This window comes from Pleuronectes platessa, chromosome 8 (genome assembly GCF_947347685.1).
Source record: "Pleuronectes platessa chromosome 8, fPlePla1.1, whole genome shotgun sequence".
Lineage (NCBI taxonomy): Eukaryota > Metazoa > Chordata > Actinopteri > Pleuronectiformes > Pleuronectidae > Pleuronectes > Pleuronectes platessa.
In genome coordinates this window covers 7,656,715-7,680,163 of record NC_070633.1, presented here as the reverse complement: position 1 = coordinate 7,680,163, position 23,449 = coordinate 7,656,715, and the positions used below count along the sequence as shown (strand labels likewise).

The window sequence follows — 23,449 nt, the reverse complement described above, 5'->3', positions numbered from 1 at the left end:
CAGAATTGACCCAAGAGCTGAAGCCCTGAACTTGGCTGATATTTTTGTGGGCTTTGATCTCGAGTAAAGCTCTATACTCCCACAGGATATGTGTTTGAAGTTTCTAATGTTCTTCCATGTGTTTCTTCGATTTGATTGTCCAATTGTCGTCAAAGTGGACTTTTCATTCAGACGACTCAGAATTGTTTGGGTAAAATCACATTTAATGGTAGTGTGGCCGAGTGGTCAAAGGCGCTGGATTAAGGCTCCAGTCTCTCAGGAGGCGTGGGTTCAAATCCCACCACTGCCAATAGACTGTCAGTTGAATGTATTGGCTACGTGCAGCTTATCTACTATAAGAGGATCTCTTGTTGTTCAAAACTGCAACAGCCACCTGAGCTTTGTAGCATATGGGATATCACATGAGGTGTACAGGAGGTTATTTTATTTTTCTCCTGTCTGGTTTTCAAACAAGGTAAGAGTTAAGATGTGCACCTTCAGATTGGGGCACATAACTTCACATTTACCAATAACTTCCTTCTTGTCCAGTCGATTCAACTGCTGATAAAACCTATTAAAACCAAAGACTATGTTCGTATGAAATTATTTCAATAAACAAGAGCAGAGTGGCGCAGCAGAAGCGTGCTGCGCCCATAACCCAGAGGTCGATGGATCGAAACCATCCTCTTCTAAAGGAATCCTTTTTACACTGCTATGTCTCCCTTTCCTTCTGAACATGAACTCACCTACTGCTGAAAGTGACTTGCTTTAGCTTTTGAAGTTGATAATATGACAGAATTGACCCAAGAGCTAAAGCCCTGAACTTGGCTGATAGTTTTGTGGTCTTTTGATCTTGAGTCAAGCTCTATACTCCCAGAGGGTATGTGTTTGAAGTTTCGAATGTTCTTCCATGTGTTTCTTCGATTTGATTGTCCAATTGTCGTCAAAGTGGACTTTTCATTCAGACGACTCAGAATTGTTTGGGTAAAATCACATTTAATGGTAGTGTGGCCGAGTGGTCTAAGGCGCTGGATTTAGGCTCCAGTCTCTCAGGAGGCGTGGGTTCAAATCCCACCACTGCCAATCGACTGCTATTTGCATGTATGTGTTGGCTACTTGTAGTACTTTCTACTGTAAGATCTGTTGTTGTTGAAAACTGCAAGAGCCAGCTGAGCTTCGTAGCATGTGCAATGTCCATACAGGAGGTGATTTTCTATTCCTTCAGTCTGGTTTTCAAACAAGGTAACACAGGGCGCCTTCCCATTGAGTCACATTTGCCTGTATTTTTCGCTGAGTCAACTTGATTTAACTGCTAAGCCAACCCATTGAAACAATGGACTGTGTTCATATGAAACTGTTTCATTGTAAAAGAGCAGAGTGGCGCAGCGGAAGCGTGCTGGGCCCATAACCCAGAGGTCGATGGATCGAAACCATCCTCTGCTAAAGGAATCCTTTTTACACTGCTATGTCTCCCTTTCCTTCTGAACATGAACTCACCTACTGCTGAAAGTGACTTGCTTTGGCTTTTGAAGTTGATAATATGACAGAATTGACCCAAGAGCTAAATCCCTGAACTTGGCTGATAGTTTAGTGGTCTTTTGATCTTGAGTCAAGCTCTATACTCCCAGAGGGTATGTGTTTGAAGTTTCGAATGTTCTTCCATGTGTTTCTTCGATTTGATTGTCCAATTGTCGTCAAAGTGGACTTTTCATTCAGACTACTCAGAATTGTTTGGGTAAAATCAAATTTAATGGTAGTGTGGCCGAGTGGTCTAAGGCGCTGGATTTAGGCTCCAGTCTCTCAGGAGGCGTGGGTTCAAATCCCACCACTGCCAATTGACTGCTATTTGCATGTTTTGGCTACTTGTAGTACTTTCTACTGTAAGATCTGTTGTTGTTGAAAACTGGTTGAACTTGGCTGATATTTTTGTGGGCTTTGATCTCGAGTAAAGCTCTATACTCCCACAGGATATGTGTTTGAAGTTTCTAATGTTCTTCCATGTGTGTCTTCGTTAAGATTGTCCAATTGTCGCCAAAGTGTCATTTACATCTAACCCCCTCCGGTTTGTTTTGGTAAAATCTATTTCCCAACGGTAGTGTGGCCGAGTGGTCAAAGGCGCTGGATTAAGGCTCCAGTCTCTCAGGAGGCGTTGGTTCAAATCCCACCACTGCCAATAGACTTTCAGTAGAATGTATTGGCTGCGTGCAGCTTATCTACTATAAGAGGATCTCTTGTTGTTCAAAACTGCAACAGCCACCTGAGCTTTGTAGCATATGGGATATCACATGAGGTGTACGGGAGGTAATTTTCTTTTTCTCCTGTCTGGTTTTCAAACAAGGTAAGAGTTAAGATGTGCACCTTCAGATTGGGGCACATAACTTCACATTTACCAATAACTTCCTCCTTGTCCAGTCGATTCAACTGCTGATAAAACCTATTAAAACCAAAGACTATGTTCGTATGAAATTATTTCAATAAACAAGAGCAGAGTGGCGCAGCGGAAGCGTGCTGGGCCCATAACCCAGAGGTCGATGGATCGAAACCATCCTCTGCTAAAGGAATCCTTTTTACACTGCTATGTCTCCCTTTCCTTCTGAACATGAACTCACCTACTGCTGAAAGTGACTTGCTTTGGCTTTTGAAGTTGATAATATGACAGAATTGACCCAAGAGCTAAATCCCTGAACTTGGCTGATAGTTTAGTGGTCTTTTGATCTTGAGTCAAGCTCTATACTCCCAGAGGGTATGTGTTTGAAGTTTCGAATGTTCTTCCATGTGTTTCTTCGATTTGATTGTCCAATTGTCGTCAAAGTGGACTTTTCATTCAGACTACTCAGAATTGTTTGGGTAAAATCAAATTTAATGGTAGTGTGGCCGAGTGGTCTAAGGCGCTGGATTTAGGCTCCAGTCTCTCAGGAGGCGTGGGTTCAAATCCCACCACTGCCAATTGACTGCTATTTGCATGTTTTGGCTACTTGTAGTACTTTCTACTGTAAGATCTGTTGTTGTTGAAAACTGCAAGAGCCAGCTGTGCTTCGTAGCATGTGCAATGTCCATACAGTAGGTGATTTTCTATTCCTTCAGTCTGGTTTTCAAACAAGGTAACACAGGGCGCCTTCCCATTGAGTCACATTTGCCTGTATTTTTCGCTGAGTCCACTTGATTTAACTGCTAAGCCAACCCATTGAAACAATGGACTGTGTTCATATGAAACTGTTTCATTGTAAAAGAGCAGAGTGGCGCAGCGGAAGCGTGCTGGGCCCATAACCCAGAGGTCGATGGATCGAAACCATCCTCTGCTAAAGGAATCCTTTATCAACTCCCATGTTATCTGTTATGTTCCCCTTGTCCTTGCCTTCTAAACATTAACTCATCTCCTGCTGAAAGTGACTTGCTTTTGAAGTTGAAAATGTGACAGAATTGACCCAAGAGCTGAAGCCCTGAACTTGGCTGATATTTTTGTGGGCTTTGATCTCGAGTAAAGCTCTATACTCCCACAGGATATGTGTTTGAAGTTTCTAATGTTCTTCCATGTGTGTCTTCGTTAAGATTGTCCAATTGTCGCCAAAGTGTCATTTACATCTAACCCCCTCCGGTTTGTTTTGGTAAAATCTATTTCCCAACGGTAGTGTGGCCGAGTGGTCAAAGGCGCTGGATTAAGGCTCCAGTCTCTCAGGAGGCGTTGGTTCAAATCCCACCACTGCCAATAGACTGTCAGTAGAATGTATTGGCTGCGTGCAGCTTATCTACTATAAGAGGATCTCTTGTTGTTCAAAACTGCAACAGCCACCTGAGCTTTGTAGCATATGGGATATCACAGGAGGTAATTTTCTTCTTCTCCTGTCTGGTTTTCAAACAAGGTAAGAGTTAAGATGTGCACCTTCAGATTGGGGCACATAACTTCACATTTACCAATAACTTCCTCCTTGTCCAGTCGATTCAACTGCTGATAAAACCTATTAAAACCAAAGACTATGTTCGTATGAAATTATTTCAATAAACAAGAGCAGAGTGGCGCAGCGGAAGCGTGCTGGGCCCATAACCCAGAGGTCGATGGATCGAAACCATCCTCTGCTAACGGAATCCTTTTTACACTGCTATGTCTCCCTTTCCTTCTGAACATGAACTCACCTACTGCTGAAAGTGACTTGCTTTGGCTTTTGAAGTTGATAATATGACAGAATTGACCCAAGAGCTAAAGCCCTGAACTTGGCTGATAGTTTAGTGGTCTTTTGATCTTGAGTCAAGCTCTATACTCCCAGAGGGTATGTGTTTGAAGTTTCGAATGTTCTTCCATGTGTTTCTTCGATTTGATGGTCCAATTGTCGTCAAAGTGGACTTTTCATTCAAACGACTCAGAATTGTTTGGGTAAAATCATGTTTCATGGTAGTGTGGCCGAGTGGTCTAAGGTGCTGGAGTTAGGCTCCAGTCTCTCAGGAGGGGTGGGTTCAAATCCCACCACTGCCAATCAACTGCTATTTGCTTGTATGTGTTGGCTACTTGTAGTACTTTCTACTGTAAGATCTGTTGTTGTTGAATAGTGCAAGAGCCAGCTGAGCTTCGTAGCATGTGCAATGTCCATACAGGAGGTGGTTTTCTATTCCTTCAGTCTGGTTTTCAAACAAGGTAACACAGGGCGCCTTCCCATTGAGTCACATTTGCCTGTATTTTTCGCTGAGTCCACTTGATTTAACTGCTAAGCCAACCCATTGAAACAATGGACTGTGTTCATATGAAACTGTTTCATTGTAAAAGAGCAGAGTGGCGCAGCGGAAGCGTGCTGGGCCCATAACCCAGAGGTCGATGGATCGAAACCATCCTCTGCTAAAGGAATCCTTTATCAACTCCCATGTTATCTGTTATGTTCCCCTTGTCCTTGCCTTCTAAACATTAACTCATCTCCTGCTGAAAGTGACTTGCTTTTGAAGTTGAAAATGTGACAGAATTGACCCAAGAGCTGAAGCCCTGAACTTGGCTGATATTTTTGTGGGCTTTGATCTCGAGTAAAGCTCTATACTCCCACAGGATATGTGTTTGAAGTTTCTAATGTTCTTCCATGTGTTTCTTCGATTTGATTGTCCAATTGTCGTCAAAGTGGACTTTTCATTCAGACGACTCAGAATTGTTTGGGTAAAATCACATTTAATGGTAGTGTGGCCGAGTGGTCAAAGGCGCTGGATTAAGGCTCCAGTCTCTCAGGAGGCGTGGGTTCAAATCCCACCACTGCCAATAGACTGTCAGTTGAATGTATTGGCTACGTGCAGCTTATCTACTATAAGAGGATCTCTTGTTGTTCAAAACTGCAACAGCCACCTGAGCTTTGTAGCATATGGGATATCACATGAGGTGTACAGGAGGTTATTTTATTTTTCTCCTGTCTGGTTTTCAAACAAGGTAAGAGTTAAGATGTGCACCTTCAGATTGGGGCACATAACTTCACATTTACCAATAACTTCCTTCTTGTCCAGTCGATTCAACTGCTGATAAAACCTATTAAAACCAAAGACTATGTTCGTATGAAATTATTTCAATAAACAAGAGCAGAGTGGCGCAGCAGAAGCGTGCTGCGCCCATAACCCAGAGGTCGATGGATCGAAACCATCCTCTTCTAAAGGAATCCTTTTTACACTGCTATGTCTCCCTTTCCTTCTGAACATGAACTCACCTACTGCTGAAAGTGACTTGCTTTAGCTTTTGAAGTTGATAATATGACAGAATTGACCCAAGAGCTAAAGCCCTGAACTTGGCTGATAGTTTTGTGGTCTTTTGATCTTGAGTCAAGCTCTATACTCCCAGAGGGTATGTGTTTGAAGTTTCGAATGTTCTTCCATGTGTTTCTTCGATTTGATTGTCCAATTGTCGTCAAAGTGGACTTTTCATTCAGACGACTCAGAATTGTTTGGGTAAAATCACATTTAATGGTAGTGTGGCCGAGTGGTCTAAGGCGCTGGATTTAGGCTCCAGTCTCTCAGGAGGCGTGGGTTCAAATCCCACCACTGCCAATCGACTGCTATTTGCATGTATGTGTTGGCTACTTGTAGTACTTTCTACTGTAAGATCTGTTGTTGTTGAAAACTGCAAGAGCCAGCTGAGCTTCGTAGCATGTGCAATGTCCATACAGGAGGTGATTTTCTATTCCTTCAGTCTGGTTTTCAAACAAGGTAACACAGGGCGCCTTCCCATTGAGTCACATTTGCCTGTATTTTTCGCTGAGTCAACTTGATTTAACTGCTAAGCCAACCCATTGAAACAATGGACTGTGTTCATATGAAACTGTTTCATTGTAAAAGAGCAGAGTGGCGCAGCGGAAGCGTGCTGGGCCCATAACCCAGAGGTCGATGGATCGAAACCATCCTCTGCTAAAGGAATCCTTTTTACACTGCTATGTCTCCCTTTCCTTCTGAACATGAACTCACCTACTGCTGAAAGTGACTTGCTTTGGCTTTTGAAGTTGATAATATGACAGAATTGACCCAAGAGCTAAATCCCTGAACTTGGCTGATAGTTTAGTGGTCTTTTGATCTTGAGTCAAGCTCTATACTCCCAGAGGGTATGTGTTTGAAGTTTCGAATGTTCTTCCATGTGTTTCTTCGATTTGATTGTCCAATTGTCGTCAAAGTGGACTTTTCATTCAGACTACTCAGAATTGTTTGGGTAAAATCAAATTTAATGGTAGTGTGGCCGAGTGGTCTAAGGCGCTGGATTTAGGCTCCAGTCTCTCAGGAGAAGTGGGTTCAAATCCCACCACTGCCAATTGACTGCTATTTGCATGTTTTGGCTACTTGTAGTACTTTCTACTGTAAGATCTGTTGTTGTTGAAAACTGGTTGAACTTGGCTGATATTTTTGTGGGCTTTGATCTCGAGTAAAGCTCTATACTCCCACAGGATATGTGTTTGAAGTTTCTAATGTTCTTCCATGTGTGTCTTCGTTAAGATTGTCCAATTGTCGCCAAAGTGTCATTTACATCTAACCCCCTCCGGTTTGTTTTGGTAAAATCTATTTCCCAACGGTAGTGTGGCCGAGTGGTCAAAGGCGCTGGATTAAGGCTCCAGTCTCTCAGGAGGCGTTGGTTCAAATCCCACCACTGCCAATAGACTTTCAGTAGAATGTATTGGCTGCGTGCAGCTTATCTACTATAAGAGGATCTCTTGTTGTTCAAAACTGCAACAGCCACCTGAGCTTTGTAGCATATGGGATATCACAGGAGGTAATTTTCTTCTTCTCCTGTCTGGTTTTCAAACAAGGTAAGAGTTAAGATGTGCACCTTCAGATTGGGGCACATAACTTCACATTTACCAATAACTTCCTCCTTGTCCAGTCGATTCAACTGCTGATAAAACCTATTAAAACCAAAGACTATGTTCGTATGAAATTATTTCAATAAACAAGAGCAGAGTGGCGCAGCGGAAGCGTGCTGGGCCCATAACCCAGAGGTCGATGGATCGAAACCATCCTCTGCTAAAGGAATCCTTTTTACACTGCTATGTCTCCCTTTCCTTCTGAACATGAACTCACCTACTGCTGAAAGTGACTTGCTTTGGCTTTTGAAGTTGATAATATGACAGAATTGACCCAAGAGCTAAAGCCCTGAACTTGGCTGATAGTTTAGTGGTCTTTTGATCTTGAGTCAAGCTCTATACTCCCAGAGGGTATGTGTTTGAAGTTTCGAATGTTCTTCCATGTGTTTCTTCGATTTGATGGTCCAATTGTCGTCAAAGTGGACTTTTCATTCAAACGACTCAGAATTGTTTGGGTAAAATCACAATTAATGGTAGTGTGGATTTAGGCTCCAGTCTCTCAGGAGGCGTGGGTTCAAATCCCACCACTGCCAATCGACTGCTATTTGCATGTATGTGTTGGCTACTTGTAGTACTTTCTACTGTAAGATCTGTTGTTGTTGAAAACTGCAAGAGCCAACTGAGCTTCGTAGCATGTGCAATGTCCATACAGGAGGTGATTTTCTATTCCTTCAGTCTGGTTTTCAAACAAGGTAACACAGGGCGCCTTCCCATTGAGTCACATTTGCCTGTATTTTTCGCTGAGTCCACTTGATTTAACTGCTAAGCCAACCCATTGAAACAATGGACTGTGTTCATATGAAACTGTTTCATTGTAAAAGAGCAGAGTGGCGCAGCGGAAGCGTGCTGGGCCCATAACCCAGAGGTCGATGGATCGAAACCATCCTCTGCTAAAGGAATCCTTTATCAACTCCCATGTTATCTGTTATGTTCCCCTTGTCCTTGCCTTCTAAACATTAACTCATCTCCTGCTGAAAGTGACTTGCTTTTGAAGTTGAAAATGTGACAGAATTGACCCAATAGCTGAAGCCCTGAACTTGGCTGATATTTTTGTGGGCTTTGATCTCGAGTAAAGCTCTATACTCCCACAGGATATGTGTTTGAAGTTTCTAATGTTCTTCCATGTGTGTCTTCGTTAAGATTGTCCAATTGTCGCCAAAGTGTCATTTACATCTAACCCCCTCCGGTTTGTTTTGGTAAAATCTATTTCCCAACGGTAGTGTGGCCGAGTGGTCAAAGGCGCTGGATTAAGGCTCCAGTCTCTCAGGAGGCGTTGGTTCAAATCCCACCACTGCCAATAGACTGTCAGTAGAATGTATTGGCTGCGTGCAGCTTATCTACTATAAGAGGATCTCTTGTTGTTCAAAACTGCAACAGCCACCTGAGCTTTGTAGCATATGGGATATCACATGAGGTGTACGGGAGGTAATTTTCTTTTTCTCCTGTCTGGTTTTCAAACAAGGTAAGAGTTAAGATGTGCACCTTCAGATTGGGGCACATAACTTCACATTTACCAATAACTTCCTCCTTGTCCAGTCGATTCAACTGCTGATAAAACCTATTAAAACCAAAGACTATGTTCGTATGAAATTATTTCAATAAACAAGAGCAGAGTGGCGCAGCGGAAGCGTGCTGGGCCCATAACCCAGAGGTCGATGGATCGAAACCATCCTCTGCTAAAGGAATCCTTTTTACACTGCTATGTCTCCCTTTCCTTCTGAACATGAACTCACCTACTGCTGAAAGTGACTTGCTTTGGCTTTTGAAGTTGATAATATGACAGAATTGACCCAAGAGCTAAATCCCTGAACTTGGCTGATAGTTTAGTGGTCTTTTGATCTTGAGTCAAGCTCTATACTCCCAGAGGGTATGTGTTTGAAGTTTCGAATGTTCTTCCATGTGTTTCTTCGATTTGATTGTCCAATTGTCGTCAAAGTGGACTTTTCATTCAGACTACTCAGAATTGTTTGGGTAAAATCAAATTTAATGGTAGTGTGGCCGAGTGGTCTAAGGCGCTGGATTTAGGCTCCAGTCTCTCAGGAGGCGTGGGTTCAAATCCCACCACTGCCAATTGACTGCTATTTGCATGTTTTGGCTACTTGTAGTACTTTCTACTGTAAGATCTGTTGTTGTTGAAAACTGCAAGAGCCAGCTGAGCTTCGTAGCATGTGCAATGTCCATACAGTAGGTGATTTTCTATTCCTTCAGTCTGGTTTTCAAACAAGGTAACACAGGGCGCCTTCCCATTGAGTCACATTTGCCTGTATTTTTCGCTGAGTCCACTTGATTTAACTGCTAAGCCAACCCATTGAAACAATGGACTGTGTTCATATGAAACTGTTTCATTGTAAAAGAGCAGAGTGGCGCAGCGGAAGCGTGCTGGGCCCATAACCCAGAGGTCGATGGATCGAAACCATCCTCTGCTAAAGGAATCCTTTATCAACTCCCATGTTATCTGTTATGTTCCCCTTGTCCTTGCCTTCTAAACATTAACTCATCTCCTGCTGAAAGTGACTTGCTTTTGAAGTTGAAAATGTGACAGAATTGACCCAAGAGCTGAAGCCCTGAACTTGGCTGATATTTTTGTGGGCTTTGATCTCGAGTAAAGCTCTATACTCCCACAGGATATGTGTTTGAAGTTTCTAATGTTCTTCCATGTGTGTCTTCGTTAAGATTGTCCAATTGTCGCCAAAGTGTCATTTACATCTAACCCCCTCCGGTTTGTTTTGGTAAAATCTATTTCCCAACGGTAGTGTGGCCGAGTGGTCAAAGGCGCTGGATTAAGGCTCCAGTCTCTCAGGAGGCGTTGGTTCAAATCCCACCACTGCCAATAGACTGTCAGTAGAATGTATTGGCTGCGTGCAGCTTATCTACTATAAGAGGATCTCTTGTTGTTCAAAACTGCAACAGCCACCTGAGCTTTGTAGCATATGGGATATCACAGGAGGTAATTTTCTTCTTCTCCTGTCTGGTTTTCAAACAAGGTAAGAGTTAAGATGTGCACCTTCAGATTGGGGCACATAACTTCACATTTACCAATAACTTCCTCCTTGTCCAGTCGATTCAACTGCTGATAAAACCTATTAAAACCAAAGACTATGTTCGTATGAAATTATTTCAATAAACAAGAGCAGAGTGGCGCAGCGGAAGCGTGCTGGGCCCATAACCCAGAGGTCGATGGATCGAAACCATCCTCTGCTAACGGAATCCTTTTTACACTGCTATGTCTCCCTTTCCTTCTGAACATGAACTCACCTACTGCTGAAAGTGACTTGCTTTGGCTTTTGAAGTTGATAATATGACAGAATTGACCCAAGAGCTAAAGCCCTGAACTTGGCTGATAGTTTAGTGGTCTTTTGATCTTGAGTCAAGCTCTATACTCCCAGAGGGTATGTGTTTGAAGTTTCGAATGTTCTTCCATGTGTTTCTTCGATTTGATGGTCCAATTGTCGTCAAAGTGGACTTTTCATTCAAACGACTCAGAATTGTTTGGGTAAAATCATGTTTCATGGTAGTGTGGCCGAGTGGTCTAAGGTGCTGGAGTTAGGCTCCAGTCTCTCAGGAGGGGTGGGTTCAAATCCCACCACTGCCAATCAACTGCTATTTGCTTGTATGTGTTGGCTACTTGTAGTACTTTCTACTGTAAGATCTGTTGTTGTTGAATAGTGCAAGAGCCAGCTGAGCTTCGTAGCATGTGCAATGTCCATACAGGAGGTGGTTTTCTATTCCTTCAGTCTGGTTTTCAAACAAGGTAACACAGGGCGCCTTCCCATTGAGTCACATTTACCTGTATTTTTCGCTGAGTCCACTTGATTTAACTGCTAAGCCAACCCATTGAAACAATGGACTGTGTTCATATGAAACTGTTTCATTGTAAAAGAGCAGAGTGGCGCAGCGGAAGCGTGCTGGGCCCATAACCCAGAGGTCGATGGATCGAAACCATCCTCTGCTAAAGGAATCCTTTATCAACTCCCATGTTATCTGTTATGTTCCCCTTGTCCTTGCCTTCTAAACATTAACTCATCTCCTGCTGAAAGTGACTTGCTTTTGAAGTTGAAAATGTGACAGAATTGACCCAAGAGCTGAAGCCCTGAACTTGGCTGATATTTTTGTGGGCTTTGATCTCGAGTAAAGCTCTATACTCCCACAGGATATGTGTTTGAAGTTTCTAATGTTCTTCCATGTGTTTCTTCGATTTGATTGTCCAATTGTCGTCAAAGTGGACTTTTCATTCAGACGACTCAGAATTGTTTGGGTAAAATCACATTTAATGGTAGTGTGGCCGAGTGGTCAAAGGCGCTGGATTAAGGCTCCAGTCTCTCAGGAGGCGTGGGTTCAAATCCCACCACTGCCAATAGACTGTCAGTTGAATGTATTGGCTACGTGCAGCTTATCTACTATAAGAGGATCTCTTGTTGTTCAAAACTGCAACAGCCACCTGAGCTTTGTAGCATATGGGATATCACATGAGGTGTACAGGAGGTTATTTTATTTTTCTCCTGTCTGGTTTTCAAACAAGGTAAGAGTTAAGATGTGCACCTTCAGATTGGGGCACATAACTTCACATTTACCAATAACTTCCTTCTTGTCCAGTCGATTCAACTGCTGATAAAACCTATTAAAACCAAAGACTATGTTCGTATGAAATTATTTCAATAAACAAGAGCAGAGTGGCGCAGCAGAAGCGTGCTGCGCCCATAACCCAGAGGTCGATGGATCGAAACCATCCTCTTCTAAAGGAATCCTTTTTACACTGCTATGTCTCCCTTTCCTTCTGAACATGAACTCACCTACTGCTGAAAGTGACTTGCTTTAGCTTTTGAAGTTGATAATATGACAGAATTGACCCAAGAGCTAAAGCCCTGAACTTGGCTGATAGTTTTGTGGTCTTTTGATCTTGAGTCAAGCTCTATACTCCCAGAGGGTATGTGTTTGAAGTTTCGAATGTTCTTCCATGTGTTTCTTCGATTTGATTGTCCAATTGTCGTCAAAGTGGACTTTTCATTCAGACGACTCAGAATTGTTTGGGTAAAATCACATTTAATGGTAGTGTGGCCGAGTGGTCTAAGGCGCTGGATTTAGGCTCCAGTCTCTCAGGAGGCGTGGGTTCAAATCCCACCACTGCCAATCGACTGCTATTTGCATGTATGTGTTGGCTACTTGTAGTACTTTCTACTGTAAGATCTGTTGTTGTTGAAAACTGCAAGAGCCAGCTGAGCTTCGTAGCATGTGCAATGTCCATACAGGAGGTGATTTTCTATTCCTTCAGTCTGGTTTTCAAACAAGGTAACACAGGGCGCCTTCCCATTGAGTCACATTTGCCTGTATTTTTCGCTGAGTCAACTTGATTTAACTGCTAAGCCAACCCATTGAAACAATGGACTGTGTTCATATGAAACTGTTTCATTGTAAAAGAGCAGAGTGGCGCAGCGGAAGCGTGCTGGGCCCATAACCCAGAGGTCGATGGATCGAAACCATCCTCTGCTAAAGGAATCCTTTTTACACTGCTATGTCTCCCTTTCCTTCTGAACATGAACTCACCTACTGCTGAAAGTGACTTGCTTTGGCTTTTGAAGTTGATAATATGACAGAATTGACCCAAGAGCTAAATCCCTGAACTTGGCTGATAGTTTAGTGGTCTTTTGATCTTGAGTCAAGCTCTATACTCCCAGAGGGTATGTGTTTGAAGTTTCGAATGTTCTTCCATGTGTTTCTTCGATTTGATTGTCCAATTGTCGTCAAAGTGGACTTTTCATTCAGACTACTCAGAATTGTTTGGGTAAAATCAAATTTAATGGTAGTGTGGCCGAGTGGTCTAAGGCGCTGGATTTAGGCTCCAGTCTCTCAGGAGGCGTGGGTTCAAATCCCACCACTGCCAATTGACTGCTATTTGCATGTTTTGGCTACTTGTAGTACTTTCTACTGTAAGATCTGTTGTTGTTGAAAACTGGTTGAACTTGGCTGATATTTTTGTGGGCTTTGATCTCGAGTAAAGCTCTATACTCCCACAGGATATGTGTTTGAAGTTTCTAATGTTCTTCCATGTGTGTCTTCGTTAAGATTGTCCAATTGTCGCCAAAGTGTCATTTACATCTAACCCCCTCCGGTTTGTTTTGGTAAAATCTATTTCCCAACGGTAGTGTGGCCGAGTGGTCAAAGGCGCTGGATTAAGGCTCCAGTCTCTCAGGAGGCGTTGGTTCAAATCCCACCACTGCCAATAGACTGTCAGTAGAATGTATTGGCTGCGTGCAGCTTATCTACTATAAGAGGATCTCTTGTTGTTCAAAACTGCAACAGCCACCTGAGCTTTGTAGCATATGGGATATCACAGGAGGTAATTTTCTTCTTCTCCTGTCTGGTTTTCAAACAAGGTAAGAGTTAAGATGTGCACCTTCAGATTGGGGCACATAACTTCACATTTACCAATAACTTCCTCCTTGTCCAGTCGATTCAACTGCTGATAAAACCTATTAAAACCAAAGACTATGTTCGTATGAAATTATTTCAATAAACAAGAGCAGAGTGGCGCAGCGGAAGCGTGCTGGGCCCATAACCCAGAGGTCGATGGATCGAAACCATCCTCTGCTAAAGGAATCCTTTTTACACTGCTATGTCTCCCTTTCCTTCTGAACATGAACTCACCTACTGCTGAAAGTGACTTGCTTTGGCTTTTGAAGTTGATAATATGACAGAATTGACCCAAGAGCTAAAGCCCTGAACTTGGCTGATAGTTTAGTGGTCTTTTGATCTTGAGTCAAGCTCTATACTCCCAGAGGGTATGTGTTTGAAGTTTCGAATGTTCTTCCATGTGTTTCTTCGATTTGATGGTCCAATTGTCGTCAAAGTGGACTTTTCATTCAAACGACTCAGAATTGTTTGGGTAAAATCATGTTTCATGGTAGTGTGGCCGAGTGGTCTAAGGCGCTGGAGTTAGGCTCCAGTCTCTCAGGAGGGGTGGGTTCAAATCCCACCACTGCCAATCAACTGCTATTTGCTTGTATGTGTTGGCTACTTGTAGTACTTTCTACTGTAAGATCTGTTGTTGTTGAATAGTGCAAGAGCCAGCTGAGCTTCGTAGCATGTGCAATGTCCATACAGGAGGTGGTTTTCTATTCCTTCAGTCTGGTTTTCAAACAAGGTAACACAGGGCGCCTTCCCATTGAGTCACATTTGCCTGTATTTTTCGCTGAGTCCACTTGATTTAACTGCTAAGCCAACCCATTGAAACAATGGACTGTGTTCATATGAAACTGTTTCATTGTAAAAGAGCAGAGTGGCGCAGCGGAAGCGTGCTGGGCCCATAACCCAGAGGTCGATGGATCGAAACCATCCTCTGCTAAAGGAATCCTTTATCAACTCCCATGTTATCTGTTATGTTCCCCTTGTCCTTGCCTTCTAAACATTAACTCATCTCCTGCTGAAAGTGACTTGCTTTTGAAGTTGAAAATGTGACAGAATTGACCCAAGAGCTGAAGCCCTGAACTTGGCTGATATTTTTGTGGGCTTTGATCTCGAGTAAAGCTCTATACTCCCACAGGATATGTGTTTGAAGTTTCTAATGTTCTTCCATGTGTTTCTTCGATTTGATTGTCCAATTGTCGTCAAAGTGGACTTTTCATTCAGACGACTCAGAATTGTTTGGGTAAAATCACATTTAATGGTAGTGTGGCCGAGTGGTCAAAGGCGCTGGATTAAGGCTCCAGTCTCTCAGGAGGCGTGGGTTCAAATCCCACCACTGCCAATAGACTGTCAGTTGAATGTATTGGCTACGTGCAGCTTATCTACTATAAGAGGATCTCTTGTTGTTCAAAACTGCAACAGCCACCTGAGCTTTGTAGCATATGGGATATCACATGAGGTGTACAGGAGGTTATTTTATTTTTCTCCTGTCTGGTTTTCAAACAAGGTAAGAGTTAAGATGTGCACCTTCAGATTGGGGCACATAACTTCACATTTACCAATAACTTCCTTCTTGTCCAGTCGATTCAACTGCTGATAAAACCTATTAAAACCAAAGACTATGTTCGTATGAAATTATTTCAATAAACAAGAGCAGAGTGGCGCAGCAGAAGCGTGCTGCGCCCATAACCCAGAGGTCGATGGATCGAAACCATCCTCTTCTAAAGGAATCCTTTTTACACTGCTATGTCTCCCTTTCCTTCTGAACATGAACTCACCTACTGCTGAAAGTGACTTGCTTTAGCTTTTGAAGTTGATAATATGACAGAATTGACCCAAGAGCTAAAGCCCTGAACTTGGCTGATAGTTTTGTGGTCTTTTGATCTTGAGTCAAGCTCTATACTCCCAGAGGGTATGTGTTTGAAGTTTCGAATGTTCTTCCATGTGTTTCTTCGATTTGATTGTCCAATTGTCGTCAAAGTGGACTTTTCATTCAGACGACTCAGAATTGTTTGGGTAAAATCAAATTTAATGGTAGTGTGGCCGAGTGGTCTAAGGCGCTGGATTTAGGCTCCAGTCTCTCAGGAGGCGTGGGTTCAAATCCCACCACTGCCAATCGACTGCTATTTGCATGTATGTGTTGGCTACTTGTAGTACTTTCTACTGTAAGATCTGTTGTTGTTGAAAACTGCAAGAGCCAGCTGAGCTTCGTAGCATGTGCAATGTCCATACAGGAGGTGATTTTCTATTCCTTCAGTCTGGTTTTCAAACAAGGTAACACAGGGCGCCTTCCCATTGAGTCACATTTGCCTGTATTTTTCGCTGAGTCCACTTGATTTAACTGCTAAGCCAACCCATTGAAACAATGGACTGTGTTCATATGAAACTGTTTCATTGTAAAAGAGCAGAGTGGCGCAGCGGAAGCGTGCTGGGCCCATAACCCAGAGGTCGATGGATCGAAACCATCCTCTGCTAAAGGAATCCTTTATCAACTCCCATGTTATCTGTTATGTTCCCCTTGTCCTTGCCTTCTAAACATTAACTCATCTCCTGCTGAAAGTGACTTGCTTTTGAAGTTGAAAATGTGACAGAATTGACCCAATAGCTGAAGCCCTGAACTTGGCTGATATTTTTGTGGGCTTTGATCTCGAGTAAAGCTCTATACTCCCACAGGATATGTGTTTGAAGTTTCTAATGTTCTTCCATGTGTGTCTTCGTTAAGATTGTCCAATTGTCGCCAAAGTGTCATTTACATCTAACCCCCTCCGGTTTGTTTTGGTAAAATCTATTTCCCAACGGTAGTGTGGCCGAGTGGTCAAAGGCGCTGGATTAAGGCTCCAGTCTCTCAGGAGGCGTTGGTTCAAATCCCACCACTGCCAATAGACTGTCAGTAGAATGTATTGGCTGCGTGCAGCTTATCTACTATAAGAGGATCTCTTGTTGTTCAAAACTGCAACAGCCACCTGAGCTTTGTAGCATATGGGATATCACATGAGGTGTACGGGAGGTAATTTTCTTTTTCTCCTGTCTGGTTTTCAAACAAGGTAAGAGTTAAGATGTGCACCTTCAGATTGGGGCACATAACTTCACATTTACCAATAACTTCCTCCTTGTCCAGTCGATTCAACTGCTGATAAAACCTATTAAAACCAAAGACTATGTTCGTATGAAATTATTTCAATAAACAAGAGCAGAGTGGCGCAGCGGAAGCGTGCTGGGCCCATAACCCAGAGGTCGATGGATCGAAACCATCCTCTGCTAAAGGAATCCTTTTTACACTGCTATGTCTCCCTTTCCTTCTGAACATGAACTCACCTACTGCTGAAAGTGACTTGCTTTGGCTTTTGAAGTTGATAATATGACAGAATTGACCCAAGAGCTAAATCCCTGAACTTGGCTGATAGTTTAGTGGTCTTTTGATCTTGAGTCAAGCTCTATACTCCCAGAGGGTATGTGTTTGAAGTTTCGAATGTTCTTCCATGTGTTTCTTCGATTTGATTGTCCAATTGTCGTCAAAGTGGACTTTTCATTCAGACTACTCAGAATTGTTTGGGTAAAATCAAATTTAATGGTAGTGTGGCCGAGTGGTCTAAGGCGCTGGATTTAGGCTCCAGTCTCTCAGGAGGCGTGGGTTCAAATCCCACCACTGCCAATTGACTGCTATTTGCATGTTTTGGCTACTTGTAGTACTTTCTACTGTAAGATCTGTTGTTGTTGAAAACTGCAAGAGCCAGCTGAGCTTCGTAGCATGTGCAATGTCCATACAGTAGGTGATTTTCTATTCCTTCAGTCTGGTTTTCAAACAAGGTAACACAGGGCGCCTTCCCATTGAGTCACATTTGCCTGTATTTTTCGCTGAGTCCACTTGATTTAACTGCTAAGCCAACCCATTGAAACAATGGACTGTGTTCATATGAAACTGTTTCATTGTAAAAGAGCAGAGTGGCGCAGCGGAAGCGTGCTGGGCCCATAACCCAGAGGTCGATGGATCGAAACCATCCTCTGCTAAAGGAATCCTTTATCAACTCCCATGTTATCTGTTATGTTCCCCTTGTCCTTGCCTTCTAAACATTAACTCATCTCCTGCTGAAAGTGACTTGCTTTTGAAGTTGAAAATGTGACAGAATTGACCCAATAGCTGAAGCCCTGAACTTGGCTGATATTTTTGTGGGCTTTGATCTCGAGTAAAGCTCTATACTCCCACAGGATATGTGTTTGAAGTTTCTAATGTTCTTCCATGTGTGTCTTCGTTAAGATTGTCCAATTGTCGCCAAAGTGTCATTTACATCTAACCCCCTCCGGTTTGTTTTGGTAAAATCTATTTCCCAACGGTAGTGTGGCCGAGTGGTCAAAGGCGCTGGATTAAGGCTCCAGTCTCTCAGGAGGCGTTGGTTCAAATCCCACCACTGCCAATAGACTGTCAGTAGAATGTATTGGCTGCGTGCAGCTTATCTACTATAAGAGGATCTCTTGTTGTTCAAAACTGCAACAGCCACCTGAGCTTTGTAGCATATGGGATATCACAGGAGGTAATTTTCTTCTTCTCCTGTCTGGTTTTCAAACAAGGTAAGAGTTAAGATGTGCACCTTCAGATTGGGGCACATAACTTCACATTTACCAATAACTTCCTCCTTGTCCAGTCGATTCAACTGCTGATAAAACCTATTAAAACCAAAGACTATGTTCGTATGAAATTATTTCAATAAACAAGAGCAGAGTGGCGCAGCGGAAGCGTGCTGGGCCCATAACCCAGAGGTCGATGGATCGAAACCATCCTCTGCTAAAGGAATCCTTTTTACACTGCTATGTCTCCCTTTCCTTCTGAACATGAACTCACCTACTGCTGAAAGTGACTTGCTTTGGCTTTTGAAGTTGATAATATGACAGAATTGACCCAAGAGCTAAAGCCCTGAACTTGGCTGATAGTTTAGTGGTCTTTTGATCTTGAGTCAAGCTCTATACTCCCAGAGGGTATGTGTTTGAAGTTTCGAATGTTCTTCCATGTGTTTCTTCGATTTGATGGTCCAATTGTCGTCAAAGTGGACTTTTCATTCAAACGACTCAGAATTGTTTGGGTAAAATCACAATTAATGGTAGTGTGGATTTAGGCTCCAGTCTCTCAGGAGGCGTGGGTTCAAATCCCACCACTGCCAATCGACTGCTATTTGCATGTATGTGTTGGCTACTTGTAGTACTTTCTACTGTAAGATCTGTTGTTGTTGAAAACTGCAAGAGCCAACTGAGCTTCGTAGCATGTGCAATGTCCATACAGGAGGTGATTTTCTATTCCTTCAGTCTGGTTTTCAAACAAGGTAACACAGGGCGCCTTCCCATTGAGTCACATTTGCCTGTATTTTTCGCTGAGTCCACTTGATTTAACTGCTAAGCCAACCCATTGAAACAATGGACTGTGTTCATATGAAACTGTTTCATTGTAAAAGAGCAGAGTGGCGCAGCGGAAGCGTGCTGGGCCCATAACCCAGAGGTCGATGGATCGAAACCATCCTCTGCTAAAGGAATCCTTTATCAACTCCCATGTTATCTGTTATGTTCCCCTTGTCCTTGCCTTCTAAACATTAACTCATCTCCTGCTGAAAGTGACTTGCTTTTGAAGTTGAAAATGTGACAGAATTGACCCAAGAGCTGAAGCCCTGAACTTGGCTGATATTTTTGTGGGCTTTGATCTCGAGTCAAGCTCTATACTCCCAGAGGGTATGTGTTTGAAGTTTCGAATGTTCTTCCATGTGTTTCTTCGATTTGATTGTCCAATTGTCGTCAAAGTGGACTTTTCATTCAGACGACTCAGAATTGTTTGGGTAAAATCAGATTTAATGGTAGTGTGGCCGAGTGGTCTAAGGCGCTGGATTTAGGCTCCAGTCTCTCAGGAGGCGTGGGTTCAAATCCCACCACTGCCAATCAACTGCTATTTGCTTGTATGTGTTGGCTACTTGTAGTACTTTCTACTGTAAGATCTGTTGTTGTTGAAAACTGCAAGAGCCAGCTGAGCTTCGTAGCATGTGCAATGTCCATACAGGAGGTGATTTTCTATTCCTTCAGTCTGGTTTTCAAACAAGGTAACACAGGGCGCCTTCCCATTGAGTCACATTTGCCTGTATTTTTCGCTGAGTCCACTTGATTTAACTGCTAAGCCATCCCATTGAAACAATGGACTGTGTTCATATGAAACTGTTTCATTGTAAAACAGCAGAGTGGCGCAGCGGAAGCGTGCTGGGCCCATAACCCAGAGGTCGATGGATCGAAACCATCCTCTGCTAAAGGAATCCTTTATCAACTCCCATGTTATCTGTTATGTTCCCCTTGTCCTTGCCTTCTAAACATTAACTCATCTCCTGCTGAAAGTGACTTGCTTTTGAAGTTGAAAATGTGACAGAATTGACCCAAGAGCTGAAGCCCTGAACTTGGCTGATATTTTTGTGGGCTTTGATCTCGAGTCAAGCTCTATACTCCCAGAGGGTATGTGTTTGAAGTTTCGAATGTTCTTCCATGTGTTTCTTCGATTTGATTGTCCAATTGTCGTCAAAGTGGACTTTTCATTCAGACGACTCAGAATTGTTTGGGTAAAATCAGATTTAATGGTAGTGTGGCCGAGTGGTCTAAGGCGCTGGATTTAGGCTCCAGTCTCTCAGGAGGCGTGGGTTCAAATCCCACCACTGCCAATCAACTGCTATTTGCTTGTATGTGTTGGCTACTTGTAGTACTTTCTACTGTAAGATCTGTTGTTGTTGAAAACTGCAAGAGCCAGCTGAGCTTCGTAGCATGTGCAATGTCCATACAGGAGGTGATTTTCTATTCCTTCAGTCTAGTTTTCAAACAAGGTAACACAGGGCGCCTTCCCATTGAGTCACATTTGCCTGTATTTTTCGCTGAGTCCACTTGATTTAACTGCTAAGCCAACCCATTGAAACAATGGACTGTGTTCATATGAAACTGTTTCATTGTAAAACAGCAGAGTGGCGCAGCGGAAGCGTGCTGGGCCCATAACCCAGAGGTCGATGGATCGAAACCATCCTCTGCTAAAGGAATCCTTTATCAACTCCCATGTTATGTTCCTCTTGTCCTTGCCTTCTAAACATTAACTCATCTCCTGCTGAAAGTGACTTGCTTTTGAAGTTGAAAATGTGACAGAATTGACCCAAGAGCTGAAGCCCTGAACTTGGCTGATATTTTTGTGGGCTTTGATCTCGAGTAAAGCTCTATACTCCCACAGGATATGTGTTTGAAGTTTCTAATGTTCTTCCATCTGTGTCTTCGTTAAGATTGTCCAATTGTCGCCAAAGTGTCATTTACATCTAACCCCCTCCGGTTTGTTTGGGTAAAATCTAGTTCCCAACGGTAGTGTGGCCGAGTGGTCAAAGGCGCTGGATTAAGGCTCCAGTCTCTCAGGAGGCGTGGGTTCAAATCCCACCACTGCCAATAGACTGTCAGTTGAATGTATTGGCTACGTGCAGCTTATCTACTATAAGAGGATCTCTTGTTGTTCAAAACTGCAACAGCCAGCTGAGCTTTGTAGCATATGGGGTGTACAGGAGGTAATTTTCTTTTTCTCCTGTCTGGTTTTCAAACGAGGTAAGAGTTAAGATGTGCACCTTCAGATTGGGGCACATAACTTCACATTTACCAATAACTTCCTCCTTGTCCAGTCGATTCAACTGCTGATAAAACCTATTAAAACCAAAGACTATGTCCGTATGAAATTATTTCAATAAACAAGAGCAGAGTGGCGCAGCGGAAGCGTGCTGGGCCCATAACCCAGAGGTCGATGGATCGAAACCATCCTCTGCTAAAGGAATCCTTTATCAACTCCCATGTTATCTGTTATGTTCCCCTTGTCCTTGCCTTCTAAACATTAACTCATCTCCTGCTGAAAGTGACTTGCTTTTGAAGTTGAAAATGTGACAGAATTGACCCAAGAGCTGAAGCCCTGAACTTGGCTGATATTTTTGTGGGCTTTGATCTCGAGTAAAGCTCTATACTCCCACAGGATATGTGTTTGAAGTTTCTAATGTTCTTCCATGTGTGTCTTCGTTAAGATTGTCCAATTGTCGCCAAAGTGTCATTTACATCTAACCCCCTCCGGTTTGTTTTGGTAAAGTCTAGTTCCCAACGGTAGTGTGGCCGAGTGGTCAAAGGCGCTGGATTAAGGCTCCAGTCTGTCAGGAGGCGTGGGTTCAAATCCCACCACTGCCAATAGACTGTCAGTTGAATGTATTGGCTACGTGCAGCTTATCTACTATAAGAGGATCTCTTGTTGTTCAAAACTGCAACAGCCACCTGAGCTTTGTAGCATATGGGATATCACATGAGGTGTACAGGAGGTAATTTTCTTTTTCTCCTGTCTGGTTTTCAAACAAGGTAAGAGTTAAGATGTGCACCTTCAGATTGGGGCACATAACTTCACATTTACCAATAACTTCCTCCTTGTCCAGTCGATTCAACTGCTGATAAAACCTATTAAAACCAAAGACTATGTTCGTTTGAAATTATTTCAATAAACAAGAGCAGAGTGGCGCAGCGGAAGCGTGCTGGGCCCATAACCCAGAGGTCGATGGATCGAAACCATCCTCTGCTAAAGGAATCCTTTTTACACTGCTATGTCTCCCTTTCCTTCTGAACATGAACTCACCTACTGCTGAAAGTGACTTGCTTTGGCTTTTGAAGTTGATAATATGACAGAATTGACCCAAGAGCTAAAGCCCTGAACTTGGCTGATAGTTTAGTGGTCTTTTGATCTTGAGTCAAGCTCTATACTCCCAGAGGGTATGTGTTTGAAGTTTTGAATGTTCTTCCATGTGTTTCTTCGATTTGATTGTCCAATTGTCGTCAAAGTGGACTTTTCATTCAGACGACTCAGAATTGTTTGGGTAAAATCAGATTTAATGGTAGTGTGGCCGAGTGGTCTAAGGCGCTGGATTTAGGCTCCAGTCTCTCAGGAGGCGTGGGTTCAAATCCCACCACTGCCAATCAACTGCTATTTGCTTGTATGTGTTGGCTACTTGTAGTACTTTCTACTGTAAGATCTGTTGTTGTTGAAAACTGCAAGAGCCAGCTGAGCTTCGTAGCATGTGCAATGTCCATACAGGAGGTGATTTTCTATTCCTTCAGTCTGGTTTTCAAACAAGGTAACACAGGGCGCCTTCCCATTGAGTCACATTTGCCTGTATTTTTCGCTGAGTCCACTTGATTTAACTGCTAAGCCAACCCATTGAAACAATGGACTGTGTTCATATGAAACTGTTTCATTGTAAAAGAGCAGAGTGGCGCAGCGGAAGCGTGCTGGGCCCATAACCCAGAGGTCGATGGATGGAAACCATCCTCTGCTAAAGGAATCCTTTATCAACTCCCATGTTATCTGTTATGTTCCCCTTGTCCTTGCCTTCTAAACATTAACTCATCTCCTGCTGAAAGTGACTTGCTTTTGAAGTTGAAAATGTGACAGAATTGACCCAAGAGCTGAAGCCCTGAACTTGGCTGATATTTTTGTGGGCTTTGATCTCGAGTCAAGCTCTATACTCCCAGAGGGTATGTGTTTGAAGTTTCGAATGTTCTTCCATGTGTTTCTTCGATTTGATTGTCCAATTGTCGTCAAAGTGGACTTTTCATTCAGACGACTCAGAATTGTTTGGGTAAAATCAGATTTAATGGTAGTGTGGCCGAGTGGTCTAAGGCGCTGGATTTAGGCTCCAGTCTCTCAGGAGGCGTGGGTTCAAATCCCACCACTGCCAATCAACTGCTATTTGCTTGTATGTGTT

At 43.0% G+C, this 23,449-nt stretch overlaps 19 non-coding genes across 19 annotated transcripts; all 19 read left to right on the top strand.

The window, feature by feature from the left end:
* The first annotated feature begins 207 nt into the window (after positions 1-207).
* Positions 208-289, top strand: trnal-aag (transfer RNA leucine (anticodon AAG)). Its single transcript has one exon. It is a non-coding gene; the product is annotated as a tRNA-Leu (tRNA).
* Positions 290-980: 691 nt separating this feature from the next.
* On the top strand, positions 981-1,062 carry trnal-uag (transfer RNA leucine (anticodon UAG)). Its single transcript has one exon. It is a non-coding gene; the product is annotated as a tRNA-Leu (tRNA).
* A 669-nt stretch (positions 1,063-1,731) lies between these two features.
* On the top strand, positions 1,732-1,813 carry trnal-uag (transfer RNA leucine (anticodon UAG)). The gene has a single exon. It is a non-coding gene; the product is annotated as a tRNA-Leu (tRNA).
* Positions 1,814-2,843: 1,030 nt separating this feature from the next.
* On the top strand, positions 2,844-2,925 carry trnal-uag (transfer RNA leucine (anticodon UAG)). Its single transcript has one exon. It is a non-coding gene; the product is annotated as a tRNA-Leu (tRNA).
* Positions 2,926-5,127: 2,202 nt separating this feature from the next.
* On the top strand, positions 5,128-5,209 carry trnal-aag (transfer RNA leucine (anticodon AAG)). Its single transcript has one exon. It is a non-coding gene; the product is annotated as a tRNA-Leu (tRNA).
* Positions 5,210-5,900: 691 nt separating this feature from the next.
* Positions 5,901-5,982, top strand: trnal-uag (transfer RNA leucine (anticodon UAG)). Its single transcript has one exon. It is a non-coding gene; the product is annotated as a tRNA-Leu (tRNA).
* Positions 5,983-6,651: 669 nt separating this feature from the next.
* Positions 6,652-6,733, top strand: trnal-uag (transfer RNA leucine (anticodon UAG)). Its single transcript has one exon. It is a non-coding gene; the product is annotated as a tRNA-Leu (tRNA).
* Positions 6,734-9,268: 2,535 nt separating this feature from the next.
* trnal-uag (transfer RNA leucine (anticodon UAG)) lies at positions 9,269-9,350 on the top strand. The gene has a single exon. It is a non-coding gene; the product is annotated as a tRNA-Leu (tRNA).
* Positions 9,351-11,552: 2,202 nt separating this feature from the next.
* Positions 11,553-11,634, top strand: trnal-aag (transfer RNA leucine (anticodon AAG)). Its single transcript has one exon. It is a non-coding gene; the product is annotated as a tRNA-Leu (tRNA).
* Positions 11,635-12,325: 691 nt separating this feature from the next.
* Positions 12,326-12,407, top strand: trnal-uag (transfer RNA leucine (anticodon UAG)). Its single transcript has one exon. It is a non-coding gene; the product is annotated as a tRNA-Leu (tRNA).
* A 669-nt stretch (positions 12,408-13,076) lies between these two features.
* On the top strand, positions 13,077-13,158 carry trnal-uag (transfer RNA leucine (anticodon UAG)). Its single transcript has one exon. It is a non-coding gene; the product is annotated as a tRNA-Leu (tRNA).
* Positions 13,159-14,939: 1,781 nt separating this feature from the next.
* On the top strand, positions 14,940-15,021 carry trnal-aag (transfer RNA leucine (anticodon AAG)). Its single transcript has one exon. It is a non-coding gene; the product is annotated as a tRNA-Leu (tRNA).
* Positions 15,022-15,712: 691 nt separating this feature from the next.
* On the top strand, positions 15,713-15,794 carry trnal-uag (transfer RNA leucine (anticodon UAG)). The gene has a single exon. It is a non-coding gene; the product is annotated as a tRNA-Leu (tRNA).
* A 1,455-nt stretch (positions 15,795-17,249) lies between these two features.
* On the top strand, positions 17,250-17,331 carry trnal-uag (transfer RNA leucine (anticodon UAG)). Its single transcript has one exon. It is a non-coding gene; the product is annotated as a tRNA-Leu (tRNA).
* Positions 17,332-19,512: 2,181 nt separating this feature from the next.
* Positions 19,513-19,594, top strand: trnal-uag (transfer RNA leucine (anticodon UAG)). The gene has a single exon. It is a non-coding gene; the product is annotated as a tRNA-Leu (tRNA).
* A 680-nt stretch (positions 19,595-20,274) lies between these two features.
* On the top strand, positions 20,275-20,356 carry trnal-uag (transfer RNA leucine (anticodon UAG)). The gene has a single exon. It is a non-coding gene; the product is annotated as a tRNA-Leu (tRNA).
* Positions 20,357-21,031: 675 nt separating this feature from the next.
* On the top strand, positions 21,032-21,113 carry trnal-aag (transfer RNA leucine (anticodon AAG)). The gene has a single exon. It is a non-coding gene; the product is annotated as a tRNA-Leu (tRNA).
* A 1,465-nt stretch (positions 21,114-22,578) lies between these two features.
* trnal-uag (transfer RNA leucine (anticodon UAG)) lies at positions 22,579-22,660 on the top strand. The gene has a single exon. It is a non-coding gene; the product is annotated as a tRNA-Leu (tRNA).
* Positions 22,661-23,340: 680 nt separating this feature from the next.
* On the top strand, positions 23,341-23,422 carry trnal-uag (transfer RNA leucine (anticodon UAG)). The gene has a single exon. It is a non-coding gene; the product is annotated as a tRNA-Leu (tRNA).
* Positions 23,423-23,449: the final 27 nt, after the last annotated feature.